This window comes from Prenolepis imparis, unplaced genomic scaffold (genome assembly GCF_030444845.1).
Source record: "Prenolepis imparis isolate NDT839.2.m4 unplaced genomic scaffold, iyPreImpa1.0 SCAF_4, whole genome shotgun sequence".
Taxonomy (NCBI): Eukaryota; Metazoa; Arthropoda; class Insecta; order Hymenoptera; family Formicidae; genus Prenolepis; species Prenolepis imparis.
Window position 1 is genome coordinate 1,136,093 of NW_028141162.1, and position 21,189 is coordinate 1,157,281.

General features: G+C 34.7%; 1 protein-coding gene across 9 annotated transcripts in view; it reads left to right on the plus strand.

Annotated features, from left to right (window-relative positions):
- LOC145935653 (uncharacterized) overlaps positions 1-21,189 on the plus strand; it is a 131,921-nt gene that overhangs the window by 45,072 nt on the left and 65,660 nt on the right. The window contains exon 1 of one of the 9 annotated variants that reach the window (XM_083037154.1): positions 12,865-13,182. The exons of the other annotated variants lie outside the window; for them this stretch is intronic. The gene's annotated coding sequence lies outside the window, so the exon portion shown is untranslated. Of the gene's footprint in view, positions 1-12,864; positions 13,183-21,189 lie in introns of those variants that run through there. 9 annotated transcript variants of the gene reach the window in all.

Below are 21,189 nucleotides of genomic sequence, written 5' to 3' on the forward strand. Positions count from 1 at the left end.
TATTTAATTATGATTAATTATGCGAAATAATCTGTTCCTTAAATTTAATTATAAAACGATCGCTATATTACGTTTTTTTTTCATTACTTGACTCGATCTTGCGAACTTTGCTTCTGCGCACAGTTGAAAAATTTGTGTTAAATTTAACAAATATCACATGTCCCAAACGGTCCACAGAAATTTTTGTGTTAATTTAACATAATACGGATATGTTAAATGGTGACATGAATATTGTGTTAATATTTTAACATAAAATAAATGCAAACTTCAAATAAACTTAAAATAAATTTTGTGTAAAATTAACATAGTTTTAATGTAAAAATGAACTAAAAAAATTGTTAATTTTACATTGTATCACCCCCACTTATATTATAAAGTAAAATTAACATTTTTTTTCTGTAAATTTTAACAGATAAATCTTGTCACTAATAATACGGAACATATTTATTGTGTAAAATTAAAAATAGATATACATTGTGTTATTTTTACACTTTTTTTTAGTTGTTTTAATAATTTAACATTTGAGTTCCATTAATATAACAGCAATATGTTAAATTAACACATGAATGTGTTAAATATTTAACACAAAAATTTTAACGGGGACCGTTTTTAACAAGAAAACACAAATTTTCCAACTTTGCGGGTTTTCAATCTGAAAATGATTAGCAAACTGTACACATTTAAATCGACGAAATATTTAAATATTTAAATTTCACAATGCGTGATATATTCACGAATCCAAGTGCCAAGATCAGTTATCGCTCATAAATATTGCGATGAAACGATAATCTACAATTGCAATTCTCTATCACTTCGATGTCCGTTTAAATCGAAATGTATAAATAGCATGAAATATCTGCTTTGCTAAATAGCTATCGCCTTGATCGTTGATCGCGCGAATTAATTATTCGCGCAATCCGATAATTTCTAATTGCGATAATCGCCTCGTGTACATATCGTCGCATTATCTCGACGAACTACGATCGCGACAAGGAGATATCAAACGCAATCGTTCCCTATAATTGTTACAATTAACGATTATCGGGTCGCGGGAATAATCAACATGCACGATTGACAATTTGTACTATGGCGAGACTACTATTTGTCAGAGTAGATTTTATTTCAAGCATAAATTTATTACATATATACACTGAGAGAATTTTTTCTTAGAATTTACCCTCTGAAAGTCATAGTAATCGTGGGACAATATGGTATGGAAAGAATTTTATGAGAATTTCTCTGATTAATATTAATCACAATAAAAATAATAATATTTATCACAATAAAATATAAAACATGTTTGATTAATATTTTACTAAACTGCTTAATTTTACTAAATAGTGAAATTAATCAAACATATTTTATATTAAACATTATATGTATTATTTTTTATTTCATTTTAAGCAAGATCGAAAAATGATTGCGTTTTACATTAAGATATACATACGTACATATTAATATTATCTTTACAAATGGTAATTGTTTCTTCAACGATGCTCGGATTCGAGAGTGCGAAATATGTACATATGTATATCAATTAACCGTTTGTTATTAATTAATTTAATATATTCAAGGAACAGAATATCCCGCATATATATATATATACACATTAATTTCGTAGCGAGAGTAATATATCCGTGATGGCAAGGAATTAATTGTCACATACTGCATCCGACCTCTCTCTCCGCGGCTTGTGTAGCCTACTATTGTTTACATGACGCGGCCTTGTCATTCGTGCGGCGAGGCTCGAACGAGTAACAGCGGCGCGAGTCCTTCCGTATGTCGCGTTACTTCTCGACTCGTGATTGCGACAAATGTCAGCAGATTTCGAACGACTCTACATTTTCAGACATCGCATATACATCCTAACTAGCCGTTGACTCGAGAGTCGCGCGATATATATTATGTGGTACATTGAAGTAAAGTTTTAGAATTTGTCGTTTAGAATTTGCTAATCATTGATAAGAGATCGACGGGTACAAAATGATTTTCCGAATTTAGCGATTACGTTGTAATATGTTTAATTAATACAATCGTATTTAATCGCGCAATTCGATATTTATTAACCACGTAATAATATTTCGGGGTTTATGTACAACATCGATAATTTATTAGAACGCGTATGTTTAACATGGTCGAAATCATTCATTGTGCGAGTAGTCGACAAAGCAGCAGATGTTACATTCAACGGGAATTTATCTTTGATTTTAACGTAAATATTTATTGATTTACATTAATATTACGTATAATGAGAGGATATACACGATCCATTAATAATAAAAATAATACTGTCACAGAGAATAAAAAGTTCGCGAATTTGATCGTATGATTTTCGAGCAAATTTTCGAGAGCAGATTTTATTTTATTTTTCCATCACAAAATAATAAGTAAAATACATGTCGCGATCGTTTGTATTCTGCTGATTAGTGTATGCGCGACAATAATTAACTATGTTTTTGTGAGTGAGTGTAATGTGAGTGTCATCAAGAAGCAGCAAAGGATAGATAGGAGAAGAAAAGGAGGTCTGGGGAGGCATCGAGTGATGGCGGAGCAATCGTAGAGTGAATAATTCATTATTTATTTAATTTCTTATTTATTATATGTGCAATTGATTATTCGTTTATTTCAGCGATATCAATTTTATATCATCGTGTAGTGTAATGTATATAAAATATTTTAAATTTATTTTTATTGTTTTAAATAATACTTGTCATAATTAATATTGTTACATAAATATAAAATATTTTAATATTGTTTAAAATTGTTATCTGCGTTTAAGATTTTTTTTATTATTTTTAAATTATTTATATGAAAATTAATTAAATTCTTATTCATTGTTATATTATCGTATTATATTTCGTAAAAATTCGTATATAAAAACAATTTACTTTGAATGTTATGTATAAATTTTTACATCAAACCTATTTAATCTATTTAAAAAACAAATAAATTTAATTGCGTGAAATAATTATTTTTTCAAGTATTAATTATTTTAAACATATTGCCTTATATATAATTTAGATACATTTGTATTTTACAGATCACACACACACACACACACACACACACAACATTGTGCTCTACAATTCCGCCGTTGCGTATTGATGAATTATTTTGATCTGGCGATAATTTTGCGAATATTAAATATATGTATATTTTAGGTAGAATAAGAGATAGATAGAATAAGATGTGAGATAGGAAGAATTATTAAAAAAAATTTTTTTTTATTTACGATACATAGTTTTCTTCTTTTTTCTCTAAAACAAGAAACTTATCAAGGTCTTTCTTTGGTGATCTTTTGTCTGAAAATATTTACTACACAGAGAGAATTTTCTTAGAATTTATACCATAAAAATCATGGTAATCGTGGAACAATATGGTATGGAAAGAATTTTATGAGAATTTCTTTAATTGATATTTATCGCAATAAAAAGAATAACATCATCACATGTTTGATTAATTTTATTATGCAGTTTAGTAAAATTAATCAAACATGTTTTATATTTTATTGTGATAGATATTATTATTTTTATTGCGATAAATATAAATCAGAGAAATTCTTATAAAATTCTTTCTATACAATATTATCCCATGATTACCATGATTTTCAGGATAAATTTTAAGAAAAAATTATCTCAGTGTACACTCTCTCTATCGACACTTCTTTGACTTTACTATATACTATTCTTTTGAAGAGTTGCCATTCACATGGTATTTCCACTAGGATTATCTGAAATTTTTCCTACATATTTTTCTTACGTACAACTATCGTTCGGAGATATCTCGCTCGCCTCGGCCTCGTTCCTTCATCTATCTCTCTATCCATCTTTTCTCCCCCTTCTCTGTCTCTCTCCCTCTTCTCTCATCTTTCACTCCCTACTCGCTTCGCCACCGTTTCCGCGCCGTCCATAGGGACGATTGACGTATCGATTCCAGTAGGGTGGTGCAGTCTGGCCTTCGCCACCGTGTCTGCGTGTTCCAAAAGTGCTGGCGTCGTCTGTCCCGCCGTTCTTCGTCTCCCACGCCCGTTTCCACCCTATTCCTCGACCTCATCCTCTCCCTCTTCTCCAACTGCCAGCTCCTTCTCGTCTCAAAATCAATGGGTCGAGTGCTCTCTCTATCTCTTTCTCGGTCGAACATGCGAGAATACGATGACGAAAGTTCACGTGGATGAGAAATCGAAAGATCGCCACCGTGACCACCAATTTTCAACCACTTGTCACCGCACACTAATTGATCTCGCCTCTTTAATTTATCCGATAATGTTTCAACCGTTCAAATTTGGTCGAGTTTGCTAAAAGACGACCCGACGATACGTCAAATTATTATCGATCGCGTCCCCAATGATGATGCTACGTTCGTATTGACAGATCGACATGTGACGAGCATAGACAAATTTGTTTCGCACAGATTTTCAATATTTTTTTTCTGCATAGTAAAAGCTCAAACGTGACAGAGGAATGTAGAAGCAAAACTCGTACTTTACTTTCAAAACTTGTTAGAGTAAAAATAAATTGCCGATCTAAATGAAAATTGTCTGAATTTTTGTTCTGGATCTTGTTTCAAAGTTTCAAAGTTATTTTGAAAAAAATTAACTTGATTATTTAATCTAATAATTTATTTTTATTAAAATAATTAATTTATTATTTACTAATTTACTAATTAATTTATTTTTATAATATTATAATATCTTTTTTTAATCAACTTTTTATATTGCGATATTCTTTTAATTTTATAGGATTCTTTTAATTGTTTTAATATTACAAGATATTTTTATTTATATTACGAAATAATATAATACAAAGCATAGAATAAAGTATAGAGTAAAAGTACACACTTTTTATAACAAGCAATATCGAAAGAAATAATGGAAAGAACACATTTGCTTCTACATCTTTTAATTATCATGTGTGGTTCAAGAGAACTATATGTATTTCTTTTCCATTTTGATATATCTTTTGTCTCGCAGTTATATGTGATATTGTACATTTCACATCGTCACAGAAAAATGTCACGAAAATAATACAAGCAAATGTTCGAGAGCAGTCAAATGTAAATACGTCAATACGATTGTTATGTGTTATGTATATATAAAAGAATGTTGGGGTTGAGATGTACGTTCAACATTAGACATGGTATTTCAAGGTATAGAACATGGATATTTATATTTCAATACAAATATCATGTTTTGCAAAGAAGATGCAAATGCATGGCAAAGCACCGATGCTCGCATGAAATAAAACGCGCGTTTCATAAGAAATTTCAACATTGATCTAAATCATCTAACATACCTCATGAATCAATCATTACCCTTTCATTCAACTGCTGCGATAGAAAACTGACATTATTTTAGTATTAATAACTAATTAAAGTTGCAACGAAATGCTCTTTCGCACAGATAAATCCAACTTTGATGCTCGCACAAATTTTATCCGTATCTCGGGATTTATCGTAACCTCGCAGAGCTACAACCTGCCGTTCGATCGTTTCCATTAGGCTGCTTCAACAGGTAGGCTGGTAACTGCAGCACTCTCGAGGATGTTTAATGTCCTCGTGAATCGCGACATTAGTTCTTAACACGATCATAAATTTCATTTGGCCGCTCGAATATATGTCACACTGGTTCAAATCCGTTATTTAAGAAAGAACGTTTATAGAGGATAAACTTTTCCGAGGAAAAGAAAGGAAGAGACTGTCGTAAATTTTAATATTAGATACTATATTTTTTCACAAAAGTTATATTAAAATTACTTTTAAAAATGTTACAATAAGTCATGTTTAGGGGCTGATTGTAATTCGTCCGTTAATAAGACACTCGAGAAAGGAAACTTAATTTTTTCATTAAGGCTCCTGGGTCCTCACCGCGGCCATATTGGATTGTGACGTCAGAAGCGAGAAAGCACACGCTGAAAATTCTTAGATGCCATTTTTTAATGAAAAGATATTTCAATTAAACAGCACTTTAGATGGCTTTAGCACACTCTTAAAAAACCCCGAAAACTATCCTTTTCCCTTTATAATCAATCAACATCTGTAAAATGATCGAGTTATCAGACTTTGACATGCGGAATGACTGCGCATGTGCAAAGACCAGACTGGGCTTCATAATATTACATTTTACAGCTGTTGATTGATTATAAAGGGGAAAGGATAGTTTTCGGGGGTTTTTAAGAGTGTGCTAAAGCCATCTGAAGTGCTGTTTCATCGAAATATATTTTTATTTCGAAATGGCATCTAAGAAATTTTAGCGTGTGTTTTCTCGCCTCTGACGTCACGATTTTGACATGGTCGACAAGGAGCCAGGAGCCTTAAGCTTACTAGATACTTTGTAGAAGTATTTATTGCCAAACTGGTATCTCGTCGCGTCACGCGCCGAAGGACCCCTTGCGTTAGTTTGTACAACGAATAATCGCACAATGCGCGAGTAGGAAGCGACAAATCCTCTTAGAGCAAGCTTGAGAACTAATTCATTGCGTTAGAGAGGCACGTTGATACGGTGGATGGGTGTGGATGGATACGGACAATGCGGATATAGAAAGACACTCGCAGTTTGTTCAGTCACAGACAGAGAGGAAAGCAATTTGCAACGCCTTTACAAATAGACGAGCAGCACGGTTTTATGATATAAACGTATGAGTATATCATTCCGTTCCTTCTGACACTTATTCGCATTCTTTTTGTTATAAAGTAAATTCAGAAATTTCGCTTTAAGCGAAATAGTTTGCTCTAGTCTATTAAAAAGAAATAATTAGCCACAAATTGGACGTTATAATTCTAGCTTCCCAAATTTGTCACGTCACGTTGCAAAATTACCCTTTAATTCCTGAATACCTATGTCTATTCTCTATCTAACAAACCGAGCATTTCTGCGACGATTTCAACAATCACAGTTCGTTACAAAATTAAAGACTCGACAGTAAGACGCGAATTGAATTCAAAGTTGATCGCGAGTGAGAGTAAGGTGAGATGGCTAGTCAACTCAAGGTCAATGTCCAGACGAGCTAATAGACATGCAGGTCGATCGCAAAGCCACTGATTACCCGGTTAATTTGTGTGATCATACCTTACCTTCTTCGGAGTTTAATAATATATATTATTAAACATAAAAAAACTCTAAAATCTTGGAGTAATGTATGTAGCATGTTTTATATAACGAAAACAAATATTTATTTTCTGAAACTTTTGTGCAAGAGCGCGATAATATAATTCGCGATGCTGGGTTTGATTGGTGATTCCGTGCTTTCGGTGTTCGGTAAATAGATGACGTTATAAAATTTCTCTGGTGGTCGCTCATGCGAACTTATTTTTGGACGTGATCCAGAGGCGCAAATTTGCAACGCCAGCTTGAATCGGAACATCGGTTTTCTTAACTCGTTTAGCATGTTCTTTATGGTATTTTGCCGGTAACGTCCGTATATTACTCATCCCATTTAATTCACACTTAATTTGCGAACTCGAACTCTTTTTTCGCTGCAGAAGAAGTAATTTCTGCGAGTGATTTCAAAAGAGATCTTGTCAAATTTTGCGCGTGGGATTAAATTATGAACAATGATTTAAAAAAAAATATTTATTGAAATTTTGATACATTTTTTTGAGAACTTATGATTTTAACATATTTTATTAATAATTAAATAACAATCTAAAATGACATCAAGTAATCTCTGAATATTTATATCTTAATTATTGTGTGTTTTCCGTACAATTATCACAGAAAATTACGATCGATTTTTAAAACCAAGCTACAGAATTATTCATATAAATGATTTGTATGCGATAAAATATTACTTAAAAATATTACTTTATAAAAAAAATTAATTAATATAATTTGTTTCAAGAAATATGACCGATACTTTTATTGTTAACTGATGCATATCGATCATACATCGGCGTACTTTTAATCTAATTTAATTAGATTAAGTTAATTAGGAGAGCGCGAGGAGTAATTACGAGATTCTGATCGGGGCGTGGCTAATGCCAAGCTGACCATTGTTTGACACGTCACCGCCATTATTGGCGGTTGATTAATGAAATTTTGCTAGTCCCCTCAAAGTGCTCTTCCGAATTGAGGAGAGACAACGTTGAGAACTTTGCGACAGATCATTTACTAACGTTAATGAAATATTTGCGGCTTCGACGTGTACGATGTACGATGTTGTGTTAACTATTTGTCGGAAGCTCCGCAATTTTTCTTTCCTCTCTGAACTAGCTATCAAAAACATGAATAGCGCAGCAAGCGATATTTTTTGATAAATTGCGATTAGAACCATCATTTTATTTTATATACCGAGAAATATTCGCGTTCAGAAAGATTTTGCTGGCTATTCTCAAAAGGCACGAAAATCTTCATAATATCTTTTAAAGATTTTCAAATTTTTTGAGAAGTAACATTTAAAAATTCAGAAAATTCTTTTTCAGTTGGTTGATTATTCACTTAATCGATTCTTGACATCAGCGACTTTGTGTAGTCATCGTCGTATCGCGTTAGATGAAAACACATTGAATTTAAAACGACAAAGATCTCGCTGCCTTGACTTTTTTAGAAGACGCTTTGCAGGTTGCGGGTGATAACAAGAAAGCGGAAATGCGGCGATAAAGTGGCCACAATATTCCGATTCGCGTTGCGAAGTGAGAGCAATTCGACGCTAATTGCGAAGACAATAGAAATAAGCACCGACAGGTATTGGATTAATTAAGTCACCCCGGGAGAATTAGGGCGTAATTGCGGTCGCGGGTTGCTGCCGCTTTTCTCTCTCGTCTCTGTATATTTGTGCTAATACACAATATCCGGATGATTGCACGCGGAATGTCTGACTGACCGTGGTCAGTCCTTGGTCAGTCCTTTCATCCGAGATGTTAGAAAATCCAATATTCCGGGAAGATGAGATACAGCTGTGCATAGAGTTTGAAGATCATCTTACATGCAAAATCACGAAAGACGATCTTCGCTTTGTCATCTCGAATGAGAATAAATTTCTGTTGTACTATAAGAGAATTTATAAATCGATACACTGAGGGAATCTTTTCTTAGAATTTACCCTGAAAATCATGATAATCGTGGGACAATATAATATGGAAAAAATTTTATGAGAATTTCTTTGATTAATATTTATCATAAAAATAATATCTATCTTTACTAAACTGCATAGTAAAATTAATCAAACATATTTTATATTTTATTGTAATAGATATTATTATTTTTATTGTGATAAATATTAATCAAAGAAATTCTCATAAAATTCTTTTCATACCATATTGTCCCACGATTACCATGATTTTCAGGGTAAATTCTAAGAGAAAATTCTCTCTGTGTAAAAAAACTTGTATGATGTTTGTTGATACTCTCGACGTTTCTTAATTAATAAAAGCAACGCGAAAGATCTACTGATTTAAAAATTTTTGATACTGTAGTTTTAATCAGATATTTTTCTTTCGCCAAGTAATAAAGTTAAATCAATTTTCGACTAACTTTATCATCCAATTAAAATATCTCAAAATTATTGTTTTATTTTATTTCAGTTTCTGCAAATTATTGCACATTTCATGCATTTGACAGTTTTGTTAAATGTGTATAATAATTTCGCTCTTGTTATAAACTTTATTACAAGAGCGAGAGGACTAGAAGTGAGATATGGCGCGAAACTTTTAGCTGTCTGATAGCAGAGAGAGAAATATCGGTTCTCTGATTGATATGTGGGAATTGCGATTGGCACCCTCGAGATAGTATTTAGCACACACGCAAGATTTTCGAGAGGGGCTTTCGAGGATTATGGCCTGTAAAAAGTCCCGTTTTGTCTGGACCTAGAGCAGGATTCGGCTTGATGGATTACGGTTGTAACATGTAATGATAGTTATTATCGCGAACAAGTCCCCGTAGATATGTAAGATGCCCTGCAAATTATATATCTATAGCTGTTTCCCGAATATCAGACGGAATTTCATTGATTTTCGAAGAAAGAGAGAGTATTCGAGAAAGAATTTATATAAAATTTTTTTCCGATGAAACATATTTATTTAAGCTATATATTACATTTTTCCGGTGTGTTTCTTTTTCGCATCTATATATTTTTTGAAAAAAAAAAAAAAAAAAAAAAAAACGCAACCTGCTGTAATTCATATTCAAATATCAAGTGTTAGGTAACAAATGTTTTAAGGGAGACTGAATCAAATTACAAAGTTTGAAAATTACACATGTACATATATACATACTAACTATGTTGAAACTTTAGTTTTGTTATTTTAAGCTTAGTATATGTATATAGCATTTTTCATTACACCTTCATTCCTTTCAATTAACGATTAAAATTTTTTATAACAATAAAAAATTTAAATATTAATAAAAGTATTTTCGCCGTTTACTTTTATACACACATCACAATTTTTTATTTGAATTATTTAATTATTTAATTATTTGGAAGAAATTATGAGGAAATTGTAAAATTAAATCGAAGATAAAGTATTTCTTTTAATTAAAAAATATGTTTCTTTCAAATCTAAGAGATGGGACAAAAACACAAATGAAAGAAATGATTAAAAGAAATACTGTCTGTTCTCTCATATAGATCATCGGGGAAAAGATTAGACCACTGATCTAAGAAGGCGATGAGTATATGTACTCGTTTTGGAGAATGCGAAAATGAAACGTTTGATACACGAACCGAGAAACACCGAGCATTGTCTTGCATCCAAGGTTTTAGTTTATTTGAAAAGAGAAACCGAGATACCAAGATATCTTTTCTTGTACAAAGCGCATCCGGTTAAAGACTTTAGTATTTGAAACAAATAACGTCGAGTATTCTTTTGTATAAAATAGAGAAAGAATAGTTTTAGATACATTTTGGAAATAAAAAGAAAACATCTGGTATTTTCTTCTACAAGATATCTCTGAAAGTGGAGAGTACGTGCGCGACTCGCACAATTTATGCTCATAAAAGTAGAATGGAATTTTAGCGAATGTGTATTGGATCTTAAAAAATCGATCGGTATCGCTTGAGTTCAGTCAAATGCAATAAAACGATGAATATATAACTATACGTTTTATATAGCGACTCATAGTTTTAGAGTTTCTGATGGTAACAGAATGCAATTTGTATGTTAAGTGAAAATTATGAGAGCTTATTTTTGAATTTCGCGATAATCGTATTTGTCCTAGATTAACTTTAACCACGATGTTTATTCTTTGTCGGAAAAGTATAACCGCATCTCTCCTGCATAGCTTGCAGCACAGTTTAAAGTTCGTGGATCACGTTGCTGTCAGAAACTCCCGCAACATCGTTAACTCGCACTCCCGGAGAGGGATTCTCTCTCTCTCTCTCGCTCTCTCCCTCCTGAATTTGCCGTATATATAACTCGACAATATCGTTAATAATTCTGTAGAGTTGTTGCATTCGATATTTCTTAACGCTGCAATAAATATGTGTTGAGATTTTATCACACATAATTATGAAATAAGATCGCAAGAAGAGGAGAAGTAACGTGATCTTTGCTTATGTTTCTCACAACTATGGAAGAAACTTCGCTATACACGCGCGAGCTCCATTTGATGAAAAAAAAATGTTATTTTAAACATATTTCAGAGAAGTAATAATTTCTCTCTACACGACAATTATATATCCTCTTAAAATTATACCTCATTTACCGTCTTATCTCATTAAAAGTTTGATAGCATTAATATTTTAAGCGGACTTAACAAACACTCGCTTTATAATCATCTTAATGTTGTGGAGAATCGCATCAACGCCTTGATTGCGCGTTTGTCGCCAAGCATTCCATAAGGCAAAAAGGGAAATTGAATGCGAATTTCATCACACACACACACACATACACACACCCCTCTTACTTCGCTATAATTTTATAGTTCCATTTCGCGCTTCGATAAATATTGCTCTTAATCGACGTCGTCGTCATAAAATGTGAAAATACTCTCGCGGTCGTCCAGAGAACGGGAAAGATTTATTCATCTCCCGTGTATATGAAATTTTATATTTCACAGGGGTATTAATTTAAAGCCGGTCGGTAACTACCCTCGGTGCCCTGTCTCTATGCGCTCGCTTAGTGGAGTTGCAATTTTAATATATCCCCTTTGAGCGCGATGCTCTTGGACAGTATGTGTTTTCTCTTCGTTCGAAGGGGAGCCACGTCTCGAATTAGACAGTCGACCTCGTGCATCGGGTCGCATTTGCATAACGCGTGACCAGAAATTGAAAGCACAGCTATACGCAAACGCGATAGGGTTAAAGAGGCATCGAGAAAGTAGGAAGGTGCGGGAAACAGTTTCGCTTTGATACGCATCCGGCTGGAAAAGTAGTCGGACAGGAACCGCGTACCGATAATACCGCGAAATAACGCGTAACAAAGTTTCTCTCAATTTCCGAGAAAGATCATTCATTTCGAGGCATAATACGTCCGATGGATATGGGAATTATTCAGCGATCCGTGCACCACCACGTGTGTGCCCTCCGGGATCGACCGATCGATTTAGACACCGATTTAATCCATCGAGAGACATGGAAGTAGAATTTAATCCACGATACACTCGAGATTTATGGTTCTATATACATTCGTATCGCGCCGGATGAACATGGACGAATAAATTTGCGAATGACTTATGTTCTTCCTATTTAAAATATTTCCAAGATAGTAAATAAGTTTGATGGGAATATATATTCTCTACTAATTGTATTAACATGAAATATTATATAAATAGACGGGTTTTTCCTCTTTAGTCTCATACAGTTGGATTTGCTGTGTTAATTGCTCAAGGCTATTCTGTCGTTTCTACATTTTCATTAACGAATTGGCTTTAGATTGGAAACAAAGGACTTGCAATTATATATATAAAACGTGTAACGTGAGGTAGAGAGAAGTAGGACTCGCTCTTTATTGTTGTGTAAACCACCTTTCCAACGAGGACCAGTCGAGATTCACGAAACGTCGTTTACGTTTGCTGCAACCGCGCCCGCAACCGGAAAACGGAGTTATCACTCGCGTGGGTGAACAAACGTGGGCAAGAAACGACGTATTTTCGGTTTTGGCTCCAAGCCGAACCGCTTCGTGACAAAAGGAATTCCGACAGCCAGCCAACCGTAATGGCCGACTTAAGGGAGCGTCCGGGGAAAACGTATAACGAAGTTGAATTTCATAACGAAGGCTCCCGCTCACAAGCCACATCATCTGAAAGAGAACGTATGTATATATGACTTATGTATATGTATACATACATATGTATGTTACGAAGCTGCTAGCTCTCTCTCGTATTCCCGATGTTGCGCGAGACGTTGTGTGCTCGCCTGTCAGAGATTGAATTCCCGAGTGACCTATGACGTGCGAAAGCTCTCCACGTGAGATTCGATCGTAATGCAAAAATTCGCGGGAAAGCTGAAATCCTAGCTTTGCCGAGTATTATACTGGACTTTCCTCTCCATCGTAATAAACTCGACATTGTGACTGAAATATATTTTTCGAATTTCATCTCTTTACCAAGTTTCATCGTATTTTATTTAGGTGCCCACCTTAGACCTTCTCGTCTTTCTCTCCTACGCGCGCGTTTCTTTAATTTCTAAGAAAGAACATAATATATAGAAAAAGAATCAAATATTATATGTATGTGTCTGATATATTATATTATGCAAAAAATGTTGCAATATGTATTTTTTATTAATTTTTATCTCAAAAATTTGATTTCCTGTGTCAAGGTTTACTTCTATTTTCGTTGTATACGAATATTGAACGGTACGCGATCAATGATGAGAAATTTTCTTCGCATTCGGTAAGGTAGAAATGTTTCATTAAAAATATCGCGATGCATTGTATGCATAAGATTCGAAAAATCACCGGATGTTCTTTTCATACCAGATTCTCTAATCAATTTGAAAACAATTGTTTTTTAGAGAAAATGTCGAAACGTCAATCATTTCTGAGTTATAATCGAGATTGAAAAGGAAAAATTTTTAAACTAAACTATTTTCTGAAGTTGACACAACTATAACTTGTGGGATTAACACAACTATATTTTTCACTTCATTTTAGATGAAATTTATTTTAAATAATAACTTTTCTCGACATTTTCGCTAAAGAGAAATTGACTTTAAATTGGCCAAAGAATTTGTGTGTGTTAAAAAGATATCCGATGATATTTTGAAGAATTCTATAGAGCTAATATTTAATTCGTAATATTTTTAATAATACATCCCTCTTAATTTGGACATAAAAATTCGCGCATATTGTAGTAATATGAAGTGAATGCGAATAAAAAAAATGCAAGATATCTTGTATGTCACGTAATGTGCAAACATGTGTATCGCATATACAGTCATTTGCACGCACCGAAAATTTAATCCGTAGCTGCGCGATGTAGCATTAGCTCGGTAATCTTTTTTATCTCCTACTGTTTGTCGACCACATATGCATATATTGAAAATAAATTGCACGTGTTTTAACGAAGCCAGCGCGGAGTCGGTTTAAATATCTGATTTTTATCAACATTGCCACTTGTTACGAAAATTTTCGACACTAATTATTTGTATAAATTTGCAAGCTGTTGGAGAGGAAATTAATTAATGCGATTTATTCAATGTAAAATTTGTATCTCTCTAGATTGTGTGTATGTTTTTTTCTCGTTTTAAATAGATGTGAATTACATAATTTTTTTATGTTAAAAAAATTTATTAAAATTTTTAAAATTATATGTAATCTTATATATTTTTCAAACAAATTAATTATAATATATATAATTTGATTTGCTAAACAATAAATAATTCACTAAAATATCTGCTTGATTAATTTTGCGTACATACAATATCGAGAGATTTTTCACATCTATGCGAAGGAAATGTATCTAAATTTTTATTGTCGATCCCATAACTTTTACGATTAATATAAATGATGTCATTATTTCGATTGCGATAAGCATAAGAGGAAAATCAGGGAGTCAATTGTTGAGGTCAAGATAGAAAGATGTAATATATTACTGATCACTGGCGGATCCTGGGGGGGGGGGGGTGTTAAAACCCCCCAAATTAAAAGAAACAGTTAAGTATAGATTAAGTCAGACATAGGACGAAATGATGAGATAATTTCATTGCACGAAAATAATTAGGTGAAATTCTTTATATCTATATATATTATATCTATATTATATCTATATAATATATCTATATAATATATATTATATAGATACAAAGAATTTCGCCTAATTATTTTCGTACAACAAAATTATCTCATCATTTCGTCGTATGTCTGACTTAATTTATACTTAACTCCTTGAATGCGTAATGAGTATAATTTACAGTGTATCTTATACATACATATTGTATATATTATATATATATATATAAAGAATTTCGCCTAATTATTTTCGTACATGAAATTATCTCATCATTTCGTCCTATGTCTGACTTAATCTACACTTAACTCCTTGAATGCGTAATGAGTATAATTTACAGTGTATCTTATATATATATATTTTTTATATATATATTTTATATATATTATATTATATATATATATATATATATATATAAAAGTATAAGATACACTGTAAATTATACTCATTACGCATTCAAGGAGTTAAGTTTAAATTAAGTCAGACATACGACGAAATAATGAGATAATTTCGTTGCATGAAAATAATTAGGCGAGAAATTCTTTATATCTATATAATATATATATATATATATATATATATATATATATATACACTGGCGGATCCTGGGGGGAGGGGGAGTTAACCCCCCCTTGCAAATTAAAAGAAACAGTTTTGCTGAATTTGTTTAAAAAATATAAATAAAGAAAAACAAACATTAAAGAGCTATCGACGTCGTTGATCTTGGAATAAAAGCTAATCATGAAACCAAAAATATTAAATAAAATAATTTTGCAATCCCCTCCCCCTCCCCCCATTCGACGTCAGGATCCGCTAGTATTACTAATATATACATATATATATTTCTTCGACGTGAAAAAAAAGCGGTAAATTTAGGCGACAATATATATATATATATATATTGTCGCCTAAATTTACCGCTTTTTTTTCACGTCGAAGAAATCTCATTCTGTCTGAAAGGTCTTCATCGACCGTTCTGACGTCGCAAAAAAAGCGAGGGGAAAAACCGCGAGAGGCTTTTCATAGCGTGGACGCAGCTTTGTTTCGCTCCTACCATTCGGAAGCAAAAAATCACAAAGGAAAAGGAGATGGATGCTTTCTCTCTTCTCCGGTTTTCCACAAAAAGTTTATGGGGCATCTCTTCTGAGAATTCAATTATGCCAATTTTGTGATCCCACGAACAAGTCGCTGTCGTCAAATCATATCGTGAAACTTTGAGCCTCTGTAAAGATAATGCATTATATTAATTATTTTCATTATCGTTTTATTGATTATTTTTAAAATAATATTGACTAGCAATTTGCAATTATTATATTGTTATTAATAACGATATTTCGACGAATATCCTTCTCGGATTTTTTATACGACGTGAGACTGTTCGTTTCGTCAAGAAACGCGTGCGTTTTATCGTCTCTAAACCGTATAGTAGATCTTAAAAAAGACGACACGGAAGGAACTGATAGTGAAATTTAAAATGGTTTTTCTCAAGACTGAATCTCGCGATACATTGGATCTTAAGAACTTTCGAACGTTTTTATATTCGTTTAAAGCAGAGAAGAGACATCGGCAATAAATTTCGAGCTATTTGACTTAACTGTTTAAAGTTACTTGCCTGTAAGAGATGGAGGTAGAAAAAGAAGAGTATAAGTTACAGATAGGTTACCTCATCGATTTAACATATCGTTACTGAAGTTTAAAGAAATTGAGAACTTTTTTATCTCTTATATTCTTTCGTTGTAGTTTAAAATTTTTCACATCAATATACATAATTTCTATTATATAGATACAATATTTTTAAAAACATTTTCTTCCGCTTGTCTTCAAAACTGTATCGATGAGAACAAAAAATATTTGCGAACGGATAGTTTGCGTATGTTTTTAGAAAATATCGATATTGCTAAAATAGTTAGATATCGTTAAAATCTTATCTGTGTCTGCTTTTTTATTTTATGTATGCAGATGGACAGGCGTGTGTCGTGAGCAATTTTCTAAATTCGTACCTTCAACCTTCATCAATCATCGATTTTGAACCGCGATTGACACGTTGTGATACTGTGAGGTGGAGATTTTTCTCGTAGGATCAGGGTCCAGCATCTTTTCTAGGTCCATCAATCACGATTTCGGGATTAATACCTAGTATAGTGAGGTTTCGCCGGTTCAGATGTTGCAACAACTACTTCTTCCGTCCGAGCGTTACGATCATCGTTCTCGGAATCTTGAATTGCTTTCGCATTGTTATCGAACTGATTCTATCGACGAATTCAGAGGTTGCTAGAATTCTTGAAAAGACGTCTCGTCACGTATTGTGTCTATTCTTTTCTATAAAGAAGGTTAGAATGGAATATAATAAATCAATATTTTGAAACATCAAATATACATCTCTTAGAATTTGTAAATATACATTTTTCACAGTATCTGTGAACTTCAAATTAAATTTGCAAATTATGATGTGCCTCAGGCACATATCTAAAATGTTTCGCGTGTCGATCAATTTATACGCGTAAATAAATGATTAGATACTGACGCAGATATAGATTTTCGTAAAAATTATCGATTAATGTATGAAGATCGAGACCCCCGTGTTTATATTTTCCCTAAATTCGCAAACAACATACTCCAACTAGGCGAAATGTTACTCGTCCGCATGCATTATGCACGGAAACCGAGTTCTTCGTGGCTTATATAAATTATTCAAGATTCTCTTCCTGACACCTCGCGGCGAACTAAAATCGCGTTAGTCCGTCGTTGGACAAAGTTTAGTCGGTCAGATAAAAAAAGTTACTCGCGTTTGAAACTGACAGCTTCTCGAGAGGAAGTCTGTGCGAGAATTCGATGTAGCGCGAGACGCCCACTTTAAAAGTGTGAAAAAAAATTGAGAGCGAAAATGTATTATTTTTATTGCTGCGAGTAACTCGGTGTATGGAGTGTTTATTTTTATCGAGCGATCTTTGATTTGTTTTTTTCTTTTTGCTAATGATTTTAGCGATTTAGCCATCTATACTTTGCCCGTGATGCGAAATATACATATGTTCGTCCTTCTTACGTGACTCGTGTGCGAAATAAAGCGCAAAGTTTCGCATTTTTCGTCTTCGCTTGTCGACACTTTTGAAAGGGGGATGCGCGATATAGCTCGTGGGGGTAAACTGCTCCCATTTATAATTTCGGAAGCACCTTTCCGTCACCCTGAAAACCCAGCCGTCAGTCGTCCGTGACAAATTTTTCTCCCATGCAGAAAAGAGCGGAGAGCAGCCGCGTCTCCGATAAATTGCTTATACAGGATGAAATTCCGCGTCGAGGAGGGAAGATTTACGGTCGCGCGTAGTTATCGCGGGATGTGAAGTCTACCGGAAGTGCATCATGTGCGCCGGGACAAATCATCCCTCTTATCCCGAGCTACCCCTCACTTTGAGCTCACGTGTCATTGAAAGGAGCGTGCGCTATAAATTATTTACCTTGCCATCCTCTTACGTGCGATGCATCAAATAGTTTGCATCAATTTTGCAATGAGAGATAAACATGTCGCGTTCTAAAAATTTCGCCTCGCGTATATCAGTCGTTATTATTTCTGCGCAAGTGTTTTACATCGGTTTTTATTACTGCGCCACAAGTTTGTCAAGCTATCATTCGTTTATATATGTATTCTTCGAAGGTGGAATCGATTTTTATTTAAGAATATATCGATGAAATATCATCTTTATCGTTAAATTAGCTATAGTATACCTTAGAGCGACATACACTTTTCACTAATTCGCAAGAGATCGGCAATTAAGATGTTTTCGCTCTATCCTTCCTCGGATCTGCCAACGCGAGCGGTATCGTGTGCGCGATATAATAATTACGATTGGCTGTTACTACGTGTGCAGGTAAATACTCTTTGTCAGCGTTTTCGAACGCGAAAACACAGGCGCACCCCTTTCAAACTCACCACCAATTTCAGTTCTATTGTTCCGAGTCAGGTGCAACGATATGTGACATACACACCACACGAGAGATAGATGGGAGAGAAGAGAGAGAGAGAGAGAGAGAGAGAGAGAGAGAGAGAGAGAGAGAGAGAGAGAGAGAGAGAGAGAGAGAGAGAGAGAGAGAGAGAGAGAGAGAGAGAATGTGTGAGAGACAGAAGGAGAAGAGGGGAGAAGGATAAAAGGTTAAAGTGTATTGTACGCGAGGATGGTACCGTGTGGGAGTATGCGGGCGCGTGTGCACACGTGGGTGAGTGTGTGTGCGCGTGGTCATTTTGCGTCACGGAAAACGGCGGATCGGGCACACGTGTCGACGTTCTACTCCGCCCTGCGTATGCAAACTACTCGCCCCGGCTAATGCATACGTAACGCGGCTACCCGGGGGTTACTCCAACAATGGCGTCTTATTATGAGACGAATTACGTCTCATAATCGCCGCAATTTCCCATACCTTCCCCCTCTCGCTCGCCCACTCACCTAATCCTTTACGGGTTGCCGTCGCGAAACCCGCCCGCGGCATCACTTTTAATCCCGGGCGTGTACCGGTTTGCAATTTCATCTATCGCCGTGCACTTGAACAAGGGAAGATGACATAGTTTCCGCCTTGTTTAATTAGCCTTCGTTTAATTTGTTAAGTGTTGGAAGTTTTTTTGCGTTAAATTAATTTAAACGGTACGCTAATGAAAATTAACAAGAGCGCGAAACTAACAAGCGTATATTAGATTCTTATGCGAGTGTCATCGATCCGATGCGGTGTAACGCGTTTGCAATTTTCCCTCGGAGCGCGATGTTCGCGATAACGTTGGACTGAATAGAGAAAATGAAATTTCTGCAATAATATTCGTCATGAGGCATCCTTTTTTTTCCAGGATACGAGAGAACCCTCAGATGTTACCGCGTCATTTATCACATAAAGCGGGCCGAAAATGCGCAAATGACTTATTCGTGTTACACGTTTGCCCCTCTCGACGCTGTTATACTGTCGTCGGATAAAAATTCCGGTGTCAATCATCGACGAAACAGTATCCACATTATGCACATGTCGAATCGATTTCCGGCACGATAATATACGAAAAGCCTTAAAATCACAGAATTGTTTGCCACGTTCCGAAGAGATAATTACGAGCCCGATAATTAGGTCTGGTCTCCATTATCGCGATATTCCTCGGTTGATTTATCGAACTCGATATGTCCCGTTATAAACTTTTTTCTGCGTATATAAATTCTCTCTCTGTCGCGGCAAGTTTTCGCGAGTCTCCTCTCGCATTACGGACAAACAGATGTCGCAAATTCAATTTACGAGAGGGCTATCGATAGCACTGAGAGTTAAAAACTGGCGGAAAAGGATGGAACGTGACGGTAACGATGTTTGCCGATGCAAAGTTTTCTCAAACTGCGTGAAGATATTTGCGACTTGTTTCCGCAGTGAAACTGCGGTCTATCTCTCGAAACGATCGCGTTTTTCGCCCATTTTATTATAAGAGATAAGATATTTCTAGAAGATATATAGACTATAGTTAATTCTTTACTCTCCTTATCGGACATCATAATAATTCTAGAAGCGTTCGATCTTATATGTTTCAATAGGTCTGTTCTTTATAGCTGAACTGGTTTCCTTCCCATAATGTGGAGTAAAAAAGATAAACTTTGAACTAGTGCAATCAGTTGAGCCGTAAAGAACAGACCTAATCACGTTTGCGGATTCTGAGAGAAATTGCAAATTTCCTTATCATTTAATTTTTGCTGAGTTTCGTGGATGCTCAAAGTGTTTACGTCTCGTGAAATAACATGGCATCCCGACGTGTACGTTCTCGTCGAAATTTCCCCTTTCAAAGAAGCTCTCGCAACCGCTTTAGACGATCTGTATTTCGCAATCAGTGTCTCAGAGACGGCAATAAGACGGCACGAGTGTCGCAAACACCTCTTGAGCAACCGCCACAATGGCGTATAGCGCTAAACAGATATACGTAAGTCGTATTGTACGCGCGACACAATAACCGGGGACACACTTCTGGTTCCCCTGAACAACCCTTGTACTCCCCATTCCGAATAAGCAAGCGCGGTATGCACCGAATGCACCGGTGCTCCTCGCCCGGATGTGCCGAGGAATGAGTCTTGTTCTCCGCTCGT